We start from the raw sequence: 26,288 nt of genomic DNA on the forward strand, positions 1-26,288 counted from the left end.
GACTGATGTCGTCTTGTCATTAATGAATTGCAGATGTAGGTACTCTATCACACCATGACAAGATGATGGTGAAGTAGGTGGAGAAGGAGACCTTTCGATAAGACACTTCATTAGATGCAAAGACAAGTTGATTAATCAAGAGGAAGAAAAGGGACGTCATATTGAGACAACAATTGGAGATCAAGTTGCACTGAAGAATCCTCATCTCTAATCCATTTGGAGGACAAAGAAGAAGATCATGATACATCTTTTAAAAAACAGAAAGAAAGAAACAACAAAGAATGGATTGAAATTTCCATGTCATCAGTTTCATGGCATGTCATTTCATGAGTCATCATGTACCGCATCATTTTGTGGAATAGGTAATTCAATATTGGATAAATATAATGTAAATTGAAAGTCCAAGAGTCATTCATGTAATGTGAAAAGTTATGTAGGAAGTTAAGGGTCATAGAGAAGCCGGACAATCATGAGGGTAGCCAAAGATTCAGAAGGGAGGTGAAGGATCACCCCATTTGTTATATATACACCCTCATTGTACAAGCAAAGGAATTTTCACCTTGGCTTCTCCCATAAGGCATCAGAGAGACAGAGTTGGTACTTTTGGGGAGCAAGTCATGGCTCCAATGCTATACTATTGGAGCTAGTGATGTTCATTTTATACATGTATATGTTGGAATAAGGAATTACTAAGAGGGGGGGGGGGGTGAATCAGTAATAATGAAGTTCTTTCAATTTTAAGTATAAGTCTTTAAATATTTTCACTATGGTAGTTACTTGTGAGAGCTTTCATACACAATACAGATGATCAACAAGATAAGGAATTCACCTGTACATATAATCCATCACATGAGAAACATACACGTATTGACACAGGTATTTTTTACGTGGAAACCCGAAGGGAAAAAACCACCAATTTGTTTGTTATTATGATGTAAATTAAGAACCTACTTAATTACATCAATTTGTTTGTGAGAACCCACTTACGGGAGGCACCAACCCCCTTAAGATAGAAAAAACCTACTTTCCAAGAGGCACCAATGTCTTATGAATGCATGCCACCACCTTCTCTAGCCATTGTTCTACCTTTCATACAATTTTCAAACTGAAAACAGGGGCAATTACATATATAGAGAAATGCCAATCTAGTTCACTACAGTATCATACTTCTGCTCTTGGTCCTCTACTATTCCAAAGGCTCTCTCGGCCTAAAAAATATCACCCTATCCTCTGCTCACTCCGCAACAACACACTTTACTCATCCTTCTACTCTCAACCGAATATACACTGCTCTCAACATTCTATTGCACATGCTCTCTACAACACTCTGCTTTAGTTCAACACTTGGGCCAGTTGCTCAACTTTCACACACTCTGCTCCACACTCTTGAGCATATACACAACAATATTGTATTCCCCCAGTTGCTCAATGGAAATCCTAATTTTTGTTCCTTTGTTGCACTGAGCTCAATGTTGTCTCTGTCACCATCCACACTACCCAAGAGTGTACTCTTGGCATGGAAATCCATTCTTTTTTTGTGTATTTTCAAAAATTCTTCCACTGCATTAAGACATGAGAATGGGCTTCATTCACTTCACCAACTCCCTGTGTGATTATCCACGGTGGGAATTTAATCTCAGTCCACCTGCACACTCCAATGAGACTCCCCATGCTTATTCATGGCTCACAGAGCTTGACTGTAATACAACATGGATTCTTTGTTCTTCATTTATTTCTATAAGGTGTGCATGGGAGTTCAGAGATGTCTTTCTTTCAACATCGATACAAGCCCAACAATTCTTTTCTAAGAATTGTGGTCCTCGTCGCCTTGACCCAGTGATCTCTGCAGTCACCATTATTCCTGCAACACCAATTATTTTGCATGCATTTACTCTCTAGCTTCCAACCCATTCATCCTTTAACACTTTGTATTGCAATCAGAGCCCTAAGATATCATAACTTTATTAAGTGAGATATTATGATATCACAAAATTCTGATGCCTTTAGCTCCTCTCATGTCGGTTCTTAGCCTCTTTTCCGCCATAAGACCATTGCTTGTGACCTGTGGCTTCATACTCCTTTATACTGGAATATAGGAGCTCTCATATCTCGTAAATTTTATTAAAATGATGATATGAAATTGCAAGTGTTGGAAATAATACTAAGAGGGGGGGTGAATCAGTATTATCTATTTCTTTTTAATAAATCTTCCTTATTTATACTTTGAATTATTCTTGTATGTCAGAACCATAAAACAATGAGCATGAACAAGAAAAATAGATAGTCACACCAAAGAACACCAGATGTAAGGTGGAAACCCAATGTGGGTGAAAATCACCTGCTGCAATATGTCTCTATCTTCTTTCAATTAGAAACTCCTTTTACAATGATTTTGTACTGGTGCAGTCCTTTACCAGTACGCAGGCTGCAACCTGCAGAGAGCTACAACTCTCTCTCGTTTTCCAGTCTCTCCTGGAAGGGAGCTACAACCCCCTACTTCTTTTCTTTCAAGGACCACTTTTCATAAATTTTCAAACTGGATCCATGAACATCAAATGATCATCAAGTACAAGTAAATCACCCAGTCAACTGCAGTAACCAGATCAATAGTAACAGTAAACTAAACCCAGAACACCTTATCAACAGAGAAAAGTCAGTCAAATAAATACCTTAAGATAGATACGCAATTTTTCTTTATCTGGCATGCGTTGCTACACACTTCACCTTCTGCACTTCTGCGTATCCCCTCAGAGGGCCTTGAGCTGCACTGCGTATCCACGCACTGTTCCTTTAAACGCGCCGCGTACCTTCACTGTGCCCACGCACCCACTGCTACTATCGCACCGCGTACTACTACTGTGGCCACACACTCTCAGATGTTATCGCGCCGCGTATCTACGCACTTGCGGCTTCTGTAGATCCGCGTACTTTCACTGTGCCTCCGCACCTGAACCTTTGTCGCGCTGCATACCCACGCATTGCGCCTTCTTCTGCTCTGCGTACCCACGCACTGCACCTTCTTCTACTCTGCGTACCCACGCACTTTCACTATTAATCACCTGCGTACCTCTGATTAGGGCCGAATTGGCAGTCCCCCAGTGTGCCACAGATAGTCAGATGCCCAGATCTGATCATGCGCCTGAGAGATCACACTTCATAGATTCACTTTCAACTTCACTTTTATATAGATCAAGCTTTTAAACCGATAACCCAATATTTCAGATCTTAAGATATTCAATTTGCAAAAGATACATTAGCCAAGAGATCTCCTTCCCTATTTATAGTCAAGCCCTTATTCACACCATGGGACAAAACCATTAATAACCAATACAAGGGATCCAAACCGGGGCAAAATTAGATCCTATACCACGAGCCAAAACCATAGAATAAAGAATGGCGAGTTAAATACCACGGGCCAAACATAAGAAACCCCACGTGACCGCGCTTCTCTGCCTTGAAGTAAGTGAACTGGGGGTCCGCACCTTCTGAACGGATGACCTGCGTGTGTGGCCGCAGCTCCTGCACGGTGTACCTGCGGGTACGCACGCTTTTCACTGAGCACATGCGTACCTCTTAATTTTTATCATTTTGAGAGCCTGATCAGAGTTTTGCCACTTGAGGGTGTTGCCATCAAGTACAACATCTGTAACATAGAGCCATACCAGAATCATAATGCCAACAATCTCCCCCTTTGGACTTGATGGCAACCTCAAGATCCTCAACGTCATTCTCCCCCTTTGACATCAAGGGCAAAGGATTATGCTCCCCCTGAGAACATGCTCCCCCTGACTGTAAACCAGATCTGCAAAGAAGAACCATAATCCACTAAACACCATAAATGACCATGAAAGGGATAGAGGCATATTGCAGCAATATTCAGACCAGCATCCATGATCTTCTTCAGTACTTCCTCCATAATGCCAACAATGCATTATATGCTCCCCCTGAACCTGTGCCATTCGATCTTCGACCAATCCGCAACCCAACACATGTACGCATATACCCCAGATGAGCCTTGCGTACAACCAACAATCAGAAGAGATTCAACAATATGATGATGCATCAACAACCCCCAGCTTTTGCCTGAGGTATTCAAAAGTCTCCCTGGGCAATGGTTTGGTGAGTATATCAGCAACTTGTTCCTTAGAAGGAACATATTCCAACTTGACCTTTTGTTCAAGCACTTGTTCCCGGAGAAAGTGATACTTGATTGGTATGTGCTTGGTCTTTGAATGCATGACTGGGTTCTTTGAAATGCTGATTGCACTTGTATTATCACATAAGATGGAGATGGGTGGAATACAAGTGATTTGAAAATCTTGCAAGGTCTGCATCATCCAAAGGAGTTGAGTGCAGCAAGATGCAACAGCAACATATTCCGCTTCAGCTGTAGATAAGGCAATCGAACTCTGTTTCTTGCTGAACCAAGATACTAATCTGGAACCCATAAAGAATGCACCACCACTTGTGCTCTTCCTGTCATCCACGCTTCCGGCCCAATCTGCATCTGTATAAGCATGAAGTGTGAGATCTGTATCTCTAGGATACCATAAGCCATAGTTTGGAGTTCCTTGAAGATATTTGAAGATTCTCTTTACTGCCTGAAGATGAGTTTCATTTGGATTTGCCTGAAATCTTCCAACTATTCCTACTACATGCATTATGTCTGGTCGGGTACCTGTCAAATAAAGTATACTTCCAATCATAGATCTGTAGGTTGGTTGATGCACTGCTGCTGATTCATCATTTGCACTGAGGATACATCCTGTGACCATGGGTGTACATACTGGTTTTGCATCTTCCATGCCATATTTCTTCAAAATCTGCTTGAGATACTTGGTTTGAGACAAAAAGATCCCTCCTTCTTTTTGCTGGATTTGCAAACCAAGAAAATATGTCAGTTCTCCTAGCAAGGACATTTCGAATTCTTTCTGCATTACCAACGCAAAGCTTTGACTCATAGCTTCTTCATTGCTGCCAAAGATAATGTCATCTACATACACAACAAGTATTAGCAATTTGTCGTTTTCAACTTTTATATAAAGATTGCTATTTGCTGATCCTTTTGAAAAACCTTGTTGATGAAGATATTTGTCCAAACGATAGTACCAAGCCCTTGGAGCTTGTTTGAGACCATAGAGAGCCTTTTTCAATCTGCATACAAGATTTGGATAATTTCCAAGAATGAAACCATCTGGCTGCTCAATGTATACTTCTTCTTCCAAGTCTCCATTCAGAAAGGTTGATTCCACGTCCATTTGAAATACTTTGAAGTTTTGAAAGCTTGAGAGAGCAAGGAACATTCGGATGGCCTCAAGTCTTGCAACAGGAGCAAAAGTTTCTTCAAAATCTATTCCTTCTTGCTGCGCATACCCTTTACAAACAAGTCTGGCCTTGTTTCTAATTACTTCTCCATTTTCATTCAATTTATTTTTGAAGACCCATTTTGTCCCTATAACATTCTTATCCTTTGGTCTAGGAACCAACTCCCAAGTGTTGTTCTTTTCGATCTGCTCAAGTTCTTCATCCATTGCTTTGACCCAACATTCATCTTTGCATGCCTCTTTCACATTTTGTGGTTCAGTGGAAGAGAGTAATGCCAAATAGTTTGAAGCTTCTGCAATTGTTCTTCTTGTTTGTACACCTGCTTCTTTCTGCCCCAAAATCTGAGATTCTGGATGATTCTTCTGAACATATCTGGATGGAGTCTTCTCTTCTATCCTTATCTGCTCCTCTGGTTCTTCTTGAGGGTCTTCTTCATCATTCTGTCTTTGAGGGTAGTCTTCATCTTCTTCGATATCTTCATGATTTACTTGCCTAGGAATGTATCCCTTCTCATCAACCACTACATCAATGCTGTCAACAATTCTTCCAAGTCTTTTATTGTAGCACTTGTATGCTTTGCTGTGTAGAGAGTAACCAAGAAGAATGCCTTCATCTGCTCTAGGTTCAAGTTTGCCAAGTTGCTCATCAGTATTCTTAATATAGCATTTACTCCCAAAGATTTTGAAATGCTTTACCGAAGGAGTCTCACCATACCAGAGCTCATGAGGAGTTTGAGTGCTGTTCACTCGGACGTTTGTTTTGTTGAGAATAACAACCGCAGCATATGCAGCTTCACCCCAGAAAGTTGCGGGAGTTCCAGACTCATCAAGCATAGCACGAACCATTTGTTGGACTGGTCTGTTCATTCTTTCCACTACTCCATTTTGCTGAGGAGTTCTAGCTGTAGAGAATTCTCTTCTTATCCCATGTTCTTCACAGAAATCGAAAAATTCATTTGAGGTAAACTCCCCACCTCTGTCGGATCTGAGGCACTTAATTTTGTATCCTGATTAATTTTCAACCAAGGCTTTAAAGGATTTGAATTTTTCGAATGCTTCATCTTTGTGCTTCATAAGTCCTAACCAGACAAACCTGGAGAAATCGTCAATGAATAATATGAAGTATTCTTCTCCTCGAGGTCTCCTTTTCCTGAATGGTCCACATACATCTATATGTAGAAGCTCAAGAGGCATGCTAGCTGATCCTTCCTTCTCTGGAAAGTTAGTTCTGGTTTGCTTTCCAAACTAACATGATTTGCATATGGTGTTGTCTGGAATTTTGATATCTGGAAGACCGCGAACTGCCTGATATTTGCATGCTTTCCTTATTTGTGAAAAGCTTAGATGCCCCAACCTCCGGTGCCATAACCAGTGTTCATCATCCTTGCTTAGATAGCATTGTTGTTGTCCTTCTTCAAATATGTATAGATTATTTGGAGTTCTTTCACCTTTGATTACCGTTTTACCTGTATCAAGATCACGAAAAAGACATCCATTTGATCTAAATATCACCTCGGTTCCTTGATCACACATCTGGCTGACACTTAGAAGATTATGCTTCAATCCATCAACATAGAAAACATTTTCAGCTTTGAACTTTTCTTTTAATTGAGCAGTGCCTTTTCCTTTTATAGCTGCAAGAGTATCATTTCCAAAAGAAACTTTCTTTCCCTTTTCTAAAGAAGAATATGATTCAAGTTTTTCTTTATCACCTGTCATATGCTTCGAACATTCACTGTCAATGTACCATAGATTTTCCTGTCCCTCTGCATAAAATGCTATCCCACATCTTTCTGTTTGTGGCTCCTTTATTCTCCATGTTTTGGTGCTTGAGGCTTGTTCCTTTGTCTGCTGAAACCTGCTCCTGCATTCAAATATTCATGACCAAAGTTATTGCAAATAGAGCATTCAACTTCATTTTCAAGAGCCAAAAAGTTGTTATAGGTCCTTTTTGTAATCCCGGTCATACTTCTTTATTTTTGAGCTTCTCTAGTCATGATTGTTTTATATGCAACACATTGAGCTGCTTTGTGACCAAAGTTATGGCAAGAGAAGCATTGTCCATTGAAGAAATTTCTGCGGTAATTAAATCTTCCGGCCAAATGATTGTAATTTCTATTGTCATCCATTCTTGAAGAAAATTGAGAGGATTTTACCTGTGGCTGGTTGTAGCTTTTGTTCATCCTTAGGACGGATTGCCCCTGGTTTACCTGATAGTCTTTGTTTGATGTAATTCATCCCTGCTTTACCTGGTGATCTTCATTGTGATTTTGCTCATTCCTTCTTGCTGCATCAAGATAACTCTTTGAGGTGGATGGTTGAGAAGTTTCTCCATTATAGCCCAGACCTGTCTTGTTTAGAGGAGAACGCTGTACATTGATGATCTCATCCAGAGTTTCAGATCCTTTGACAAACTTAATATTAATAGCCTTTGTTTTCTCAATCTCTTTTCTAAGACCAACAATTTCACCTTCTAACTTTTCAAGATATTTTTCTTTTTCATCAATTTGAGATTGTAGGGTATCAATGATCATATTCTTTTCTTCTATACATGTCTTGAGTCTAGAAATTTCTTCATAAAAGCTATCCACATCTATAGCATCCATGTAATCATCATCTTCAAATGCCATTAAAAGTTTATAGTCATTACCTCGTTCATCTTCATCACTATTTGATAGACCATCACTATCTTCATGAGTGTAGTAGCTTTTCTTATTTGCATTCTGTTTCTTGTTCCATCTAGCAGGTTCCTTTCCTTTCTCAATCTTATCCTTATGCGGACATTTCGCAGCATAATGACCTACTCTTCCACAAGCAAAACATTTAAAAGGTAACTTACCTCTGAACCTTCCAGTACCCCGTTGAAGATTTCTGACAAAATTTGATTCTTCTTCTTCTTTTGGCACGTGACTTGCTTCATAGTAGTCTCCTTTGCCTGAAGCATTGAAAGAAGCTTCTCTCCTCTCTGATGGACCTCCCTTTCTCATTTCATAAGCAGCTAGAATTCCGTGTAGCTGAGACATAGTAAGAATTCGTAGATTTTCCTTTTCTTCTATTGCAGACACTTTAGATTCAAACTTGGGGGACAATGATCTTAAAACTTTTTCAACCACAATAGCCTCTTTTATTTCTTCACCCAAGTTTTTCATGCAATTAACAATCTCGTCTACCCGAAGAAAATAGCTAGCCACACTTTCATCATTATACATTCTGAGATTCTCATACTGAATCCTAAGGGTTTGAAGTTTAGCACACTTTACCTGTTCATCTCCTTCGTAGCTCAAGACAATCTTGTCCCATATTTCCTTTGCGGATTTATATTGCATAACCTTTATGAATTCTGTTTGAGATAAGCATCCCAGCAAAGTATTGACTGCTTTAGCATTTGTTTCATATTTCTTCTTCTCCGCTGAATCTGTAGGAGTAGCTGAAGGAAACGTGTAGCCTGTATCTATGATATCCCAAACTTCTGTACCAAGAGATTGAAGATAGGCAGTAACTCTTACCTTCCAATAATTGAAGTTTGTCCCATCAAAAATTGGTGGCCTGATTGATGCTTCCCTCTCGTAATTGCTCATGATGAATGATCTTCCTTCAAGCGATCAAGCTTCTCTGAAGGACCTGCTCTGATACCAATTATTGTAAATAATACTGAGAGGGGGGGTGAATCAGTATTATCTAGTTCTTTTTAATAAATCTTCCTTATTTATACTTTGAATTATTCTTGTATGTCAGTACCATAAAACAATGAGCATGAACAAGAAAAATAGATAGTCACACCAAAGAACACCAGATGTAAGGTGGAAACCCAATGTGGGTGAAAACCACCTGCTGCAATATGTCTCTATCTTCTTTCAATTAGAAACTCCTTTTACAATGATTTTGTACTGGTGCAGTCCTTTACCAGTACGCAGGCTGCAACCTGCAGAGAGCTACAACTCTCTCTCGTTTTCCAGTCTCTACTGGAAGGTAGCTACAACCCCCTACTTCTTTTCTTTCAAGGACCACTTTTCATAAATTTTCAAACTAGATCCATGAACATCAAATGATCATCAAGTACAAGTAAATCACCCAGTCAACTGCAGTAACCAGATCAATAGTAACAATAAAATAAACCCAGAACACCTTATCAACAGAGAAAAGTCAGTCAAATAAATACCTTAAGACACATACGCATTTTTTCTTTATCTGGCATGCGTTGCTACGCACTTCACCTTCTGCACTTCTGCGTATCCCCTCAGAGGGCCTTGAGCTGCACTGCGTATCCACGCACTGTTACTTTAAATGCGTCGCGTACCTTCACTGTGCCCACGCACCCACTGCTACTATTGCGCCGCGTACTACTACTGTGGCCACGCACTCTCAGATGCTATCGCGCCGCGTATCTACGCACCTGCAGCTTCTGTAGCTCCGCATACTTTCACTGTGCTTCCGCACCTGAACCTCTGTCGCGCTGCGTACCCACGCATTGCGCCTTCTTCTGCTCTGCGTACCCACGCACTGCGCCTTCTTCTGCTCTGCGTACCCACGCACTTTCACTGTTAATCACCTGTGTACCTCTGATTAGGGCCGAATTGGCAGTCCCCCAGTGTGCCACAGATAGTCAGATGGCCAGATCTGATCACGCGCCCGAGAGATCACACTTCATAGATTCACTTTCAACTTCACTTTTATATAGATCAAGCTTTTAAACTGATAACCCAATATTTCAGATCTTAAGATATTCAATTTGCAAAAGATACATTAGCCAAGAGATCTCCTTCCCTATTTATAGTCAAGCCCTTATTCACACCATGGGACAAAACCATTAATAACCAATACAAGGGATCCAAACCGGGGCAAAATTAGATCCTATACCACGAGCCAAAACCATAGAATCACGAATGGCGAGCTAAATACCATGGGCCAAACATAAGAAACCCCACGTGAGCGCGCTTCTTTGCCTTGAAGTAAGTGAACTGGGGGTCCGCACCTTCTGAACGGATGACCTGCGTGTGTGGCCGCAGCTCCTGCACGGTGTACCTGCGGGTACGCACACTTTTCACTGAGCACATGCGTACCTCTTAATTTTTATCATTTTGAGAGCCTGATCAGAGTTTTTCCACTTGAGGGTGTTGCCATCAAGTACAACATCTGTAACATAGAGCCATACCAGAATCATAATGCCAACAACAAGACTCTAATCTTCCTTTGGCCTCCTTCTCTTAGCACCTTTTGTTTTTCCTCCATGGGACTAGGTGTTGTGACTGGGGGCATAAAACTTAGGTACTAAGGCCTTTAGGCTCCTACTTGGGGCCTATATCCTTATTTATTCACTCTTGCCCTTGGTTCTCCCAAAACCATGTGTCAGTCACATTAGATCGGAAATTTCCCATAAAATAATTAGAGAGGAGTTACGAAAGATCCATCCTCCAAAATTCCAACCTCTGAGATGATGTCATACTGATGTCATAAACTCCTCGTGGCATCTTCATAGTGGTGACACATGTCACCTGGATTTTCCCTGTTAGGCCACACAATATTTCTGAATCTGTCTGCCATGTGTCCTTCATACAACCACATCATGTTGACGTCATTTGCCACGTCAGCTCCTAAGGACTAATAAATTACTTCCATGTATCCTATATGAGGAGAGAGAAAGGGACCCTCGTCCTTTGTTTTTTCAACGAATTCCTTTGTAATTCTTATTTCTCACAACCCTCAGAATTTTCAAAAGAATTCCATTATTAAGGACTTACTGGATTCTGATCTCAGAAGGTCCAAAGCTCTGAGGTTTTTTCTTGCTCCAATACTCGACCCTCTCCGATATTCAACCCTTCCAATATCATCTTTCAATATTAGCCTACTCCGAGGTCACGATGGTCTCGACCTTATAAGGTTCTGTTGAGGCGTCGAAAATCGCTGCCAAAACAAAGGGGAAACCACCCGGTCCGGACCTTAGTACAACTCCTTTTCCGTTTGGAATAGTGGCTCCGACTGGGGATAATGGGACCAGTTTCCCAATAATGGATAAAAGTGGGATGGATGAGTAATTTATGATGTATGATGGTGATAAGCGAACAGCTAAAACTATCGGCGAAATATATTAACTATAATCTAATCCCGGGACTTATCAATCTTTCAAAGCGTAGCGTTTGATAATCTGTGCTTTAAGGCAGGCATATAGATGACTCTAACACTAAAGCATAGACGTTTAAACCATTTAAGATTGCTCTGCATAATTAGTTATGCAGAGTGATAATAGCGAATTACTACACATTATCATTCATATCATTGCTACATGCATGATTAAAAGAAAGGGCATATCACAAAACATCCAATAGTGGAATGAAATGAAGATTTGTTGTTACAGCGCATACATATATTCAACAATAGCAAAAATAATAACACAGCAATTCATATAAGAGGAAAGAAGACAGATGCAGATAAAAGTACCATGTAAGCCGCTCAACAATCCATTATATAAATCGCTATGTCACAGTCCTTTCTTCAAACCAGAAAGCATTCCAAACAAGAGACAATAGTGCGCAATTGCATAAAACAACCTTCTTGTCAAATTAAGGACTATCGGTCGAGTTTCACAAAAGAATATAGGCTGAAGCACAGTAGTGCAAACTTCAGCCTTTAAGTCTATTACAAAATTTTACGACCCTTTCCAAAACAATGAAAGGGTCTATAAATACTAATCTAATCTAAATATCTAAGAAAAACTGAAAAGCTATTAAATTGGCATCAATAAATTTTTTTCCATCTTCTTTGGCAATCTGGCAGTCGGCAGCAATGCTTCATTCGGTGGGCTCTTTGCCTTTAAACCTCAGCTAACATATCGCCAACATTGGCTCTACTTCCGGTGGAGTGTTGAGATGTGAAGTGAGCTGGGCATCATATGTGGCATCCTGAATGTCGGGGATCAGGCATCCGAGAGCATCTGTTAAACACTTGAGGGCCGACCTTTGAGTGTGTGGCTTGATTAGAAAGAGCCAATATGCCTCGGAGGTCAAAGTATTTACTCCGGCGATTAACCTTCCCCTTTCCTCCAAATCATGATAACTTGTTTGTTCAATCATGTTTGCCGTTGTTATGCTTCCAGGTGTGCACTAGGAAATCATGTTCGCCAAATAGAGTGTGTTGTTGACTAAGTCAATCATATTGTTGGCAATCATTTTACACCTTGAAGCTGCCCTTTCCGCTTTCATTATCTGAGTGTTCCATTCCGTGAAGAGTATGTCCTTGAATGGCTCATAGATCCTAGGCAAGTTCGCTGCTTTCCCCACATCAGTATCTTGCCAATCAAGATATGAGGCTATGGTTTCTTCGGCCTGATCTAGCTCATTTCTGGCTTTCTCTATCTGCTGACATACTGCTGTAGATACTTCACATAATGGCTCAGCCTCAGTTAGTTGTCGGCACAGGAGTATAATCTGAGAGATTAATGCACTATTTATTTGAGCCGCCTCTGCTCTGAAATCTTCGACTTTCTGGGTGCCTTTGATGCCTTCAAGCTGTGCTAATAGTTGAGCTATTTGCCCATCTTTTGATTTCATCATCAGCTCATTCGTCGCCCTCAACTGTGCCAATGCCTCCGACAATTCTTTCTGCTTCTGGATTGCGCTCTGGTCGATTCTCTGTTTTTCAGTCTGCAGTTGCTGGGTTAATACATTGTTTGCTTACTGTTGTGCCAGCAACTGCTCTTCTACCTGTGCTGCCTTATTTTGCGCCTCGACTACTTCTGCTTGCAATGCACAAATCTCCTGGTCCTTAGTCTTTAGCAGAAGACTTACCTCCGATGCTTTATCAATAGTTGCTGCAGAATAAGCTCCCGCATACTGCGATAGCTTGGTTAGATCATCGGAGGGGTCCAATTCCTCCTTCCAGACTACATTGCCCGTGACTGTTTGCTCAGGAAAGATAGAAGGTTGATCAAGCCTTCGTCTCTTCCTTGAGCGCTTAACAACGGCCTTATGACTTGGACTATAGAAAACATCCAGGGGAGGAATATCTTCCACCTGGAGGACAATTTGATCAGAAGGGTCTATAGTAATTACCTCGACATCCTTTGAAATGGGTGGGCCGCTGGTTCCACTTAGAACCTGAGAAGAAGTGGTATCTGGTGCATCGCTTGTCTTAGATGTGCCTGTGTCTTTGGAGCCCTCCTTTCCACTGATAATGGAATCGAATTGGTTCCATTGTTTAAGCAATTCGGGATCAATGGAGGTCTGTTTATGTTGCTCTGTCTGGGATTTGCTCCGCTCTTTTTCTTGTTCTAACCTCCGCTGCTCCTCTAACTCTTTTCGCTGCTGCTCTTCTTGCTCTTTTCTTTGTTTCTCTTCTTGCTCCCTTTTCTGCCTATCTGCCAATTCCTTTTTCTGCCTATCTGCCAGTTCTTTCTTTTGTTTCTCCTCTTCTTCCTTCTTCCTTTGTTCGTCTATCTCCTTCTGTTTTCTCTGTTCTTGATCCTTCTACGCCTTTTGCTGTTTATCTAACTGTTCCTTCTTCTGCCTCTCAGCTTGCTCCTTTCTTTGCTTTTCTGCCTGTAGCTTCTCTTGCCTCTCCTCCTGCTGTTTCTTTTGATCATTAGTTGTAACAGGAGGTTGGTTTGTCTGTTGCTGACCAGGCTCGCTTGAGGAAGACGCTGGGGTTATTGTCAATAGATCTAGAGGCAGAGTTTGCAACCTCTGCTCTCTAAGTTTATTAAACTCAGTTAATGTCTCATCATTGTATTTCATTCTAGCAAGCTCTTTGGCACCCCACAATGTTTCGGTGGCGATGAACAGGTCATCAAACATATCCTCTTGATGGACGACTTTTGTTAATTTGGCCTGTTCTAGGGCAGTGTAGGCAGTTTTATGTGGATCATAGAGTCTGCTTGGGAGAGTGGCTAAGGATAAAGCTTGCATCTTTGTTGCCTCTTTTTCTGCATGTTTGAAATCATACAAAGTAAAAACACCAATTCTTAAGGGAAAAGAGGGCCAACCCCTCTTCTTCTCTTTCTTGAGAGTTTGTGTGACACTCTCGGCCATAATCTGGTAAGAGATTTCTCGGGCTAACAATTTGTCTGGAACATATAAAGGGAGAACATGTGGCTTGGCTTGGCTCCCATAAACTCTAATATAGGTGAAACGCTCTTCTCCGAACCAACTTGCTACAGCTGGTAAGTCGAAGGAAGTGAGATAGGAGATTTTGGGAATAGGCCGATAAAAAATGGAATAATGAATAGGGAGCATAAAACCATTGCAAATTTGATACAGATGGTCCTTGTAAGAGGACTTCCACAACTTCTGATGGTACAAATGAATAGGTGAGGGGTCTTGGGTGGTCCACCTCCAACCGAGGATAGGAAATTCAGAATTAAAACACAAAGTATCCATAATGTAAGCACTATAATAAAATGGCGGGATTTTCCTTTCGGTAACTCTGGATTTGGCTCTAAAGTCACGAACAACTACAACCAACTTATCAGAAAGAATGGTGGCCCAATCCATGACAAAACTATTAACAGCTGCTTCCATTAGGGGAACCATTTCTATGTCGAAATTAGTAGAGTCATGCAACCCCCATAGTCTACACATCATAATCCCCGCATAGCAATAGGGAGAAGCCAAGGAATCGACAGAGTACTTACCCGAGCTTTCGTGCTTGTGTTTGGCCGGGTTCTGCCTCCAATCCCGGATGGGTTCAGACTGTACTTCATTTTCGGCTGCAAATTTCTCGATGAAGGCTTTGTTATAGATTATCTCCGGCTCAGGCAAATGATACATTTGCCTTAGGTGCTCTGGCTTGAACGACCCGAAAATCCTTCCATCTCTTGTGTGAAACGTTCTGTCTATGATTGGAATTTCCTCAATTGCCCATCGCACTACATCAGTGTAGGGAAGGACTTGCTCTCTGGTTGCTATCCTGTGGAGGAAGGAATCGGCCAAATCCTTAAGAGTAGCATCGGACTTCTTTAGCATATCCACACCAGCCTCTGTCACTATCGCTTTCGGTTGTTCAACCTCTAATAGATTATATGTGCCCTGCCATGAAGTCCTATTGAGACCAATGCACGTAGTGTCTGAAATTAGGCCTTTCTTGCTTTCTGCGGCAGTCTGTCCTGCAACAGACGTAGCAGCGGAGCCTGCGGTCCTCTTGGATTTCTTCCCCATCATGCTCAGGCTTCTCTCAATAGATGAATTCTACACAAGTGCAAGAGAAATCGTAACAAGGAAATAACGATGACATTCCATAATGGGAAAGATATATCATTTGAAGCGTGGTGAGATTAATTCCCAAAAGTGGTTGCGGATCCAATCAGTGGGCAGATATTGCAGATGCATTAATGGTGATTTAAGGGCTGCTACTCATTAAATGAATATCACACCATTATCCAGCTGAATGACCCCCTTAAGCGTGCAACAAATATTTTGGCGGTTAGAAGCAAGTGTTCGTTAATCGAAGGGGCAAAGTTTTTTAAATACACATGCGTTACCTTATCCCTGCATTAACGGCATTTTGAAATTTGCGCTTATATCAATCAGATATCATTATAACTTTAAAGTTTCATGTGATGATTTTTGAGAATGCCGACTACCGATGAGCGATACCGTATCACATCGGGGAATAGATGCTACACAATCTTTAGACAAGATCCTGCCGATTTCCGATTGCGATATCGCATCGCATCGGGGGTAAGACCCGAGCGCCTTATCGAAGTACATAGGATTCTGCCGACGGCCGATAGCGATATCGCATCGGGTCGGGGGTATAACTTAAAGTGTTTTTTCTTTACACATGAGGCAGCGCCGATAGCCGATCGCCGATATCGCGTCGCATCGGGGGAAGAGTTATGTGCGCTTATTAAGTGTGCATGGAATATCGCCGATCCTCGATTGCGATATCACATCGGGGGAAATCAAAATACCATTTTAATGCGTTTCTTATGCCATTGCGATATGCGATCTTGCGATCGCTTTATCGCAATAACAAAAGAATGTTTCATTATTGGAACACTTTTATTCAAAAAGGTTTAAATACGTAAACTCATTTGATTATCATACCTTTTTGAACACAAAAGCATTGATGCCAATTAAATTTTAAAAGGGACCCATTCCATATAATAATTTTTTGTGTAAATGAAAATGTTATGGAATGGGGGGTTGTTGTAGAGCACAACAATTGGCGATTCGCTGGAAGAACCAGTTATCTCTGAAACTAAAACAAACACTTAAGCTTTTTGAAAATAGAAACTCAATCAGAAGGGAAAACTTCTAATTTAACTGGATATTCATGCGTTCTGAACCAAGTGAACTTATTCTGTTAACTTCTTTCCTTTTGGTTTCAAGAAAAATAAATACATTCTAAGTCTTTAAAATAGGCCTTTATTGGTTTATAATGATAAAACAAAAACTTTCCCAAATCAGCTTTTATAATTAACCCCTCTGTCATAGGTAGAGCCTCTGTTGCCAGCAAACGTTCATAGTCTCGACAGGGATACCTTTTAACCATAGTATTGTTCACTTTTCCATTCACATAAGAGTGTGATTAACAGAATGAAGCTAAACATGTTCTCATATTTTATTTTTCATCTGTTTTTTCTTCTTTATCATTGATAAGATAAAAAGCCATTGTCCTGGTTTGGTGGCCAGATGTTGACAATGCCATTCACTGGTAATAATTTAACTGAACAAGCTGGCTCATGATGAGACCTCTTGTCTTGAAATTTCAAGCCATTACCCTGTTGTGGTAGGCAGTATTGATAATGTCAGTCAAACTACTTTCCTATGAACATGGTAAGCAGGCTTGTAATAAGACCTCTTATCTTTAATCTTCTATATTTTAGAATTACACTCTGAGTAACCATAAACTTTAGTGAATGGGGTGAACAATCTTCTTTTTAAAAGCAAATGGATAACAGGTGAGGAGCTGAAGATGCTGAAAATGGGTTAGTTTCTATCTTAAAATGTATAACCTTTGGAGACCTGTTTTGAAAACAGAAAATGATTCACAGAACTTTTACCTTTTGAGAAGAGTCTTCAAAAGTTAGATTGTAGTTTCGGAACACACAGATATCTAGTTTCCTAGAAATTATTCCTTTTGGTTGAGGGTTCTACTATCTAAAAGCAAATATTTATATTATTTTGTGAGACAGCTTCTTCAAACCCAACAAAAGGTCAATGGGGATACTCTACAGTTTTATTTCCTACTGATCCTACAAACTACACAAATCTACAAAGAGGAGAAGGGGTTACCTTCTCAATTAAAGAATTTCTTCAAGATCAGGCCATTAACAGGGAGAGAATCTCTCGACCCTGATAAGTCTTGCAATAAAAAGGTTCAATGGCCTATCTTCTCATAGATCTGAAATGGTCCAAGCCACATTTTCTGAAATTTGGTATGCTTACCTTTATCTTCATGGGCCTTGTCCCATTTGAGAACTAAGTCACCAACTTGAAAGTGTTTGGAACCGGATGAGGTTAAGTCAAAGGATGCTTTGATGATTTGTTGATGCTTGGCATGAGTAATTCTAGCTTTTTCCCTTTCTTCTTCTAATTTGAGAATTTGGTCATGTCTAAGTTGGATAGAGGAAGAAGGAGTCTCTTCAATGTACTGTACTAGGGCTAAAGAGGGTAAAACAAGATTCGTAGGCAATACTGCTTCTTTTCCATATACCAGATTAAATGGGGAGGAACCTATAGAAGCCTTTTGTGTAACCCTATCAGCCCATAATGCAAACACTAGAGATTTGTGCCAGTTTCTATGATTCTGTTCAACAGTTCGCTTAATGATTTTGATGAGATTCTTATTAGTAGATTCGGCTAAACCATTTCCCTGGGGATAATAATTAGCAGAATATTTCAGTTTAAACCCCCTCTTAATAGCGAAATCATATATAGCATTTCCTGAGAAATAGGAAGCATTATAAAAAACGAGAGCGTTTGGGACACCAAACCTGGTAATGATGAATTGGTCTATGAACTTGATGATTGCCTCTGAATTTGCTGCCTTCAAAGGAATAGCCTCTACCCATTTGGTAAAATAATCGGTAGCAGTGAGGAGATACCTATGTTGTTTGGAAGATGGAGGAGTAATTTCCCCGATGATATCTAATCCCCATTGTTCAAATGGTTGTTCAATGTTGACAGGTTGCAGAGGGAAAGCTGATTTCCGTTGTCTTCCACTAGAAGTTTGGCAATTGAAGCATTTTCTTACGTATTCATGAGCATCTCTAAACAGAGTAGGCCAATAATATCCAGCATGAATAACTTTGTGAGCTGTTGTGTCTGCTCCAAAATGTCCTCCTGCTGGTCCATCATGTAGCTCCTGTAAAACCTTTTGAGCTTCAGGTTTCTCAAGACATCTTAACAGGATAGAATCATAATTTTGTCTAAAAAGCACATCATCAATGAGAGTGAAATTCTTCGCTTTTAACCTAATGGCCCTTTTATTTTTGTAAGATAAATTTGGAGGAGCATAACCGTTCTTCAAATAAAATATTAAATCTGCATATTGAGATTCAGAATCAGTGACACTTATCTGATTGATTGATTCAGTCTGATCCATATCGCTAGATTCAGGAATGTTTGATGCTCCTGCCAATATCCTGCAAAAACCTTGGCCCCTAACAATCTTTGCTGGCTTTATTTCTAAGTCATATTCTTGAAGCGCTGTGACCCAATTGGCCCTTCTTTCACCCAGTTCTTTTTGAATTAGTAGTTGCCTTACCGCTGGGAAAGGGACTATAACTTTGGTGTGAGTTTTCAAAAGGAAGGGCCTGTAATGTTTGACTGCTTTGAACACAGCAAAGGCTTGTTTCTCCACATCGGAATAATTTAATTCGGCACCCTGAAGATTTGAGCTAAAAAATGAAATGGGTGCTTCCAAGTTGTGAGCATTTGGCTGCGTGAGAACTGCAGCATAGGATACATCGGACGCAACGGTATACAATGTAAAATGATTAGAAAAATTGGGAGTATTCAAGGCTGGGGCATTGATGATTGATTGCTTGATAACATCAAAAGCTTGCTTTTCTTCTGATCCCCACTTGAAGACTGAATTCTTCTTGATCATTGTCTGAAGTGGTAATACAATTTGAGAGAAATCTGGAACAAATCGTTTGACAAAATTAATCTGACCCAAAAATGACTGCATCGATTTTTTATTGTGTGGGAAAGGGATTTCAGAAATTTCCTTAATCCGATCAGGATCAATATAAATGCCATCTTTGGATACTATAAAGCCTAAGAGTTTTCCTTGATCAAGAGCAAAGAAAGACTTCTTTGGGTTTAGAGAAATACCATATCTTTTGCATTGCTGAAAGATTTGATTTAAGTCATGTAAATGATTATATCTCTTTTTAGAATATACAGTAATATCGTCTAGGTAGACGACTACTGATTGATTAATCAACCCTTTGAAGGCTATATCCATGGCTCTCTGGAATGTCGCTCCCGCATTTATGAGTCCAAAAGGCATTTTCTGATATGCATATGTTCCCCATTTTGTTCTGAATGTGGTTTTAAGTTGGTCATCAGGATGAACCAAAACTTGGTTATATCCGGAGAATCCATCAAGAAAGGACATCAATTCAGAGCCTGCTACTGATTAGAGGATTTGCTCCATAGTAGGTAATGGGAAATTATCTTTCAAGCTTGCTTTATTCAGGTTCCTGAAATCAATACAGATTCGAATGTCGCCATTTTTCTTTCTGACTGGCACCATATTAGAGACCTAGTTTGAATGTCGGACCAGAAAAATAATTTTGGCTTTCAAAAGCTTATTAAGCTCCGACTTTATCTGGCTCTCCAAATTTGGATGTATTTTTCTTAACTTTTGCTGAATGGGTTTCTGATCAGGAAGCATAGGAATGGTATGCTGGATAATAGATGTATCATATGTCTTTAAGTCATCATATTTCCAAGCAAAGACCTGTTTGTTTTTTCTCAATAGTTTAATAAATGCTTCCTTTTCTTCCTGGGAAAGTCCTATTCCTAAGTTGATGTTTTGAGGAGCCTCGTCGGTGCCTAGATTTATTAATTCGAACCTAAGGGTGGAACTTTGAAGCTTTGCATTAATTATAGGTTTAAACCTGTCTTTGATATCATAAAGGTCTTCAAGCTTCACCACGGGTTTGGGAATTGAATTTTCTTGAGGCGTTTGTTTCATCTGTAAATCATGATCATCTTCCTCAATGACTTGATTGTCATAGGATTTTTCCGAAGTTAGAAACTGCAAGATATCTTCGTCATCGTTAAATACTCTCCAATTGGTGACACTGTCAGGAATTGAAGGCCTAAAAAGTAATTCTACAGAAAATCTATCAAGGCTGTAGTCTTCAGAAGGTAGAAGTTTAGAAGCTACATTGGCTAGTAGGTCGGTTGCTGAATTTTGTGACCTAGGAATGGAAGAAATGTTGAAGGCTGAAAAGAGTGAGGTAAGATCCTGTACTAGCGATTGATAATGCTTGAGGTGACTTGAAAGATAATGAATTGCATTTCTCACCTGTTTGACAATTATTTCCGAATCGCCGAACACTTTTAGATATCGCACTTCAAGGCCGATCGCTTTATATAAACCTTGGACTAAAGCTTCATATTCGGCTGTGTTGTTAGTACACTCAAATTCTAACCTACAAGACAACATTGTCTTTTCTCCTTGCGGGCTAACCAAAATGCAACCTGCTCCTGAGCCTTCGCTGGACTTAGAGCCATCAAAATATAAAGACCAAAATAAAGGAGTATTAACAAAAATATCTACATTTTCTTCAGCATCATTAAAACATCTGGACTTATCAGTTTGTGAAAAATTTTCAATCTGAGATGTAAAATGATTGACTGAAAAAGGAGATGGTTGGGCAACAAAGTTGCCAAAGAATGATTCTGACGAATAGTTCCCCAAAATGTTGTTGTTGAATGCTACAGGTTGGTTTTCTTGCTCAAATTCAGTAACTGTGTGGGTCATATTCTTCTCCCGATCGATCCTTATCTGATTCGGCTTTCCATTGTAGGGAAGCCACATATGTGACCAATCTGTGGAAATATACCCATGCAATTTTTCGGACCAATCTCTGCTTAAAATCAAACCATAAAATTCAGGTATGTCGGCAATTAGGATGTCAATCCTCTGAACAATTCTAGGGTCTGCTGACAACCTGATGGTTACAGAATTGATTTCTCCCACAACCTGCACCTTGGTCCTATCCAACTGTACAATATGAATGGCAGATTTCTGGGGTTCAATGTTCAGCTTAGAGCAAACTGAAGATGGCATTATATTAGATGAGGCCCCTGAATCAATTAAACAGTTGTGAAGGTTTCTATTATAAATCTCATAAGTCAGCAGGAAGGGTGGAGTGTGAGAATTTGATTTATCTCCAATTAAAACTGAATCGGTAATTTCAACCATACCTGCAGGAGGCTGGCCTGAATCGTTGGCAGCTCTTGCACTAGGAAGAGGAGTAGAGGGAACAACATTCAATTCTTTAAGAAGCAACTTTTGTTGATGCTTTAGTTTGCTAAGTTCAAACATGGTTATATTTGCCTTAGTTTTCTTCATGTCATCAACAATGTTATATTCCATTGAATCGGATACCACTAGTGTCTTGGATGTTGAAGGAGAACTAGAAGTTGAAGGCTGGTTTTGGGGAACTACTACAGGTGGCTTCTTTGGGGGAAATTTTTCCTTTGCTGTAGCAGCACCTGCGCTCCTCTTCTTTGAAGTTGCCTGGGCGGGTTCAGGAGTGCTTTTACTTCTTGTAGTAACCGGAAAGGCTTCTTCTTCATTCTCGGTATCAGAGTTTGGGAGTATAAAATCCCACATTCCGTGGCATTCAGCTACTTCTTCTTCATCATCGGTTTGTGAAGTTGTTTCCTCTTCCTCTTCTTCTTGGTCTGAATCTGCGTTAGATATAACATTGGGCGGCTTTGATTCAGTTTTCTTATAAGTTCTAAATGGTCTTTTGTTTGAAGTTTCGGCCACCTGCTTCTTTATCTCAACCATTTCGTTAGACAATGTTTTAAGGACCTTTTGTAAACCTTCCATGTCATACGGGTCCTTTGGGGTTTTCTTCTTGGAATCTTCTTTAAACGAGACTTTTTTAGCTTTTCTATCTTCCAAAGCAGCTTTCTTTTCTAGAGCATTGATGCGCTTTTCAACAGCAAGTGCCTCTCTCATGTTTTCAGCTAAGGTAGGTTTCCCAGCCCTATCTACAAAAATGGCTATGTTGGCAGGTAGGGCTGTGATATACCATTCGCTTCGGATTTGTTCACTTGGTTTAGAAGCGGTAGGGATTTTATTCAGGAGTTTATTAAATCTAGCATTAAACTCCTTTATTGGTTCCCTATGCTCTATTCTCAAATTGGAGAGGTCGTTTATTAAAGTAGCTAAGGACCTATCATCTCCATATTTGGTGAGAAACTGCTCTTGGCGTGTGTTCCAACTGGTAATTGAACCAGAAGGTAAGGAAAAATACCAGGATCATGCTGATCCTTGTAAGGTATAAGGGAAGAGTCTTACAACGACATCTTGCTCTGTCACTCCTTTTAGGTTAACTGCTAACATAAAGTTGTTGATGTGTTCTTCAGCCTGGGTCCTGTCATCTGGATTAAATTTAGGCAGCCATTTTTCGGGAGCATCGGGTAGATCATGCAATGGTGCAGGCATGTTGACTGCTCCTGGCCTAGTCCATGGGTCTGCCATTATGATAGCGACAGTGGTTGAAACTACTGTTGGGATTCCAGATGTATGGGAAGGGATCAAAGATGAGGAGTGAATAGGTTGGGATATTGAGGCTTCTGATCCCTGATGGACGACGATTTGCAATGAGGGAGTGGATGGTTGACTTCGCAGAGGAGAAAATGCAATGGAGGACGTGGATGAAAGCTCTTCACTATCAGACCCTTCAGTAATTTTATTTTCCCTTTTCCTTTTAGGTAAAGGAAACACAGTGGGTTCAATACCAAGTTTTTCGCTTTGAAGTCTGGTGAGAGGGTGAGTGAGGTTGAATTGCGAAGTCGCACTGCTTTCTGATACCTCAGATTTCTGTGGTGATATCGAGAAGCTCTGAAGTTTATGAATTAGAGACTGGACTTCAGGTGATTCAAGAGCTAATTGCTCTGTGGTATGATGGGTTTGAGCAGTGGTAGTTGATTCCCCTTCTCCTTGTTTGGATACCGCCGAACCAGTATGCAAATGGGAAGGTCGAGGGGATTCGGAGGGGGAAATACTCTTGGAATGGCTTATAGGTTTGGACTTATGTGCCATTCATTGTTGATGCCCTCCTTCTAGTGCCAATTTTGTTGAGGCCTCGAAAATCGCTGCCACAAAAAAGGGGAAACCACCCGGTCCAGACCTTAGTACAGCTCCTTTTCCGTTTGGAATAGTGGCTCCGACTGGGGATAATGGGACCAGTTTCCCAATAATGGATAAAAGTGGGATGGATGAGTAATTTATGATGTATGATGGTGATAAGCGAACAGCTAAAACTATCGGCGAAATATATTAACTATAATATAATCCTGGGACTTATCAATCTTTCAAAGCGTAGCGTTTGATAATCTGTGCTTTAAGGCAGGCATATAGATGACTCTAACACTAAAGCATAGACGTTTAAACCATTTAATATTGCTCTGCATAATTAGTTATGCAGAGCGATAATAGCGAATTACTACGCATTGTCATTCATATCATTGCTACATGCATGATTAAAAGAAAGGGCATATCACAAAACATCCAATAGTGGAATGAAATGAAGATTTGTTGTTACAGCGCATACATATATTCAACAATAGCAAAAATAACAACACAGCAATTCATATAAGAGGAAAGAAGACAGATGCAGATAAAAGTACCATGTAAGCCGCTCAACAATCCGTTATATAAATCGCTATGTCGCAGTCCTTTCTTCAAACCAGAAAGCATTCCAAACAAGAGACAATAGTGCGCAATTGCATAAACAACCTTCTTGTCAAATTAAGGACTATCGGTCGAGTTTCACAAAAGAATATAGGCTGAAGCACAGTAGTGCAAACTTCAGCCTTTAAGTCTATTACAAAATTTTACGACCCTTTCCAAAACAATGAAAGGGTCTATAAATACTAATCTAATCTAAATATCTAAGAAAAACTGAAAAACTATTAAATTGGCATCAATAAATTTTTTTCCATCTTCTTTGGCAATCTGGCAGTCGGCAGCAATGCTTCATTCGGTGGGCTCTTTGCCTTTAAACCTCAGCTGAAATATCGCCAGCATTGGCTCTACTTCCGGTGGAGTGTTGAGACGCGAAGTGAGCTGGGCATCATATGTGGCATCCTGAATGTCGGGGATCAGGCATCCGAGAGCATCTGTTAAACACTTGAGGGCCGACCTTTGAGTGTGTGGCTTGATTAGAAAGAGCCAATATGCCTCGGAGGTCAAAGTATTTACTCCGGCGATTAACCTTCCCCTTTCCTCCAAATCATGATAACTTGTTTGTTCAATCATGTTTGCCGTTGTTATGCTTCCAGGTGTGCACTGGGAAATCATGTTTGCCAAATAGAGTGTGTTGTTGACTAAGTCAATCATATTGTTGGCAATCATTTTACACCTTGAAGCTGCCCTTTCCGCTTTCATTATATGAGTGTTCCATTCCATGAAGAGTATGTCCTTGAATGGCTCATAGATCCTAGGCAAGTTCGCTGCTTTCCCCACATCAGTATCTTGCCAATCAAGATATGAGGCTATGGTTTCTTCGGCCTGATCTAGCTCATTTCTGGCTTTCTCTATCTGCTGACATACTGCTGTAGATACTTCACATAATGGCTCAGCCTCAGTTAGTTGTCGGCACAGGAGTCTAATCTGAGAGATTAATGCACTATTTATTTGAGCCGCCTCTGCTCTGAAATCTTCGACTTTCTGGGTGCCTTTGATGCCTTCAAGCTGTGCTAATAGTTGAGCTATTTGCTCATCTTTTGATTTCATCATCAACTCATTCGTCGCCCTCAACTGTGCCAATGCCTCCGACAATTATTTCTGCTTCTGGATTGCGCTCTGGTCGATTCTCTGTTTTTCAGTCTGCAGTTGCTGGGTTAATACATTGTTTGCTTTCTGTTGTGCCAGCAACTGCTCTTCTACCTGTGCTGCCTTATTTTGCGCCTCGGCTACTTCTGCTTGCAATGCACAAATCTCCTGGTCCTTAGTCTTTAACAGAAGACTTACCTACGATGCTTTATCAATAGTTGCTGCAGAATAAGCTCCCGCATACTGTGATAGCTTGGTTAGATCATCGAAGGGGTCCAATTCCTCCTTCCAGACTACATTTCCCGTGACTGTTTGCTCAGGAAAGATAGAAGGTTGATCAAGCCTTCGTCTCTTCCTTGAGCGCTTAACAACGGCTTTATGCCTTGGACTGTAGAAAACATCCAGGGGAGGAATATCTTCCACCTGGAGGACAATTTGATCAGAAGGGTCTATAGTAATTACCTCGACATCCTTTGAAATGGGTGGGCCGCTGGTTCCACTTAGAACCTGAGAAGAAGTGGTATCTGGTGCATCGCTTGTCTTAGATGTGCCTGTGTCTTTGGAGCCCTCCTTTCCACTGATAATGGAATCGAATTGGTTCCATTGTTTAAGCAATTCGGGATCAATGGAGGTCTGTTTATGTTGCTCTGTCTGGGATTTGCTCCGCTCTTTTTCTTGTTCTAACCTCCGCTACTCCTCTAACTCTTTTCGCTGCTGCTCTTCTTGCTCTTTTCTTTGTTTCTCTTCTTGCTCCCTTTTCTGCCTATCTGCCAATTCCTTTTTTTGCCTATCTGCCAGTTCTTTCTTTTGTTTCTCCTCTTCTTCCTTCTTCCTCTGTTCATCTATCTCCTTTTGTTTTCTCTGTTCTTGATCCTTCTGCGCCTTTTGCTGTTTATCTAACTGTTCCTTCTTCTGCCTCTCAGCTTGCTCCTTTCTTTGCTTTTCTGCCTGTAGCTTCTCTTGCCTCTCCTCCTGCTGTTTCTTTTGATCATT

This window comes from Pinus tabuliformis, chromosome 8 (assembly GCF_031772625.1).
Source record: "Pinus tabuliformis cultivar Carrire ecotype Pingquan chromosome 8, CPIR1, whole genome shotgun sequence".
Taxonomy (NCBI): domain Eukaryota; kingdom Viridiplantae; phylum Streptophyta; class Pinopsida; order Pinales; family Pinaceae; genus Pinus; species Pinus tabuliformis.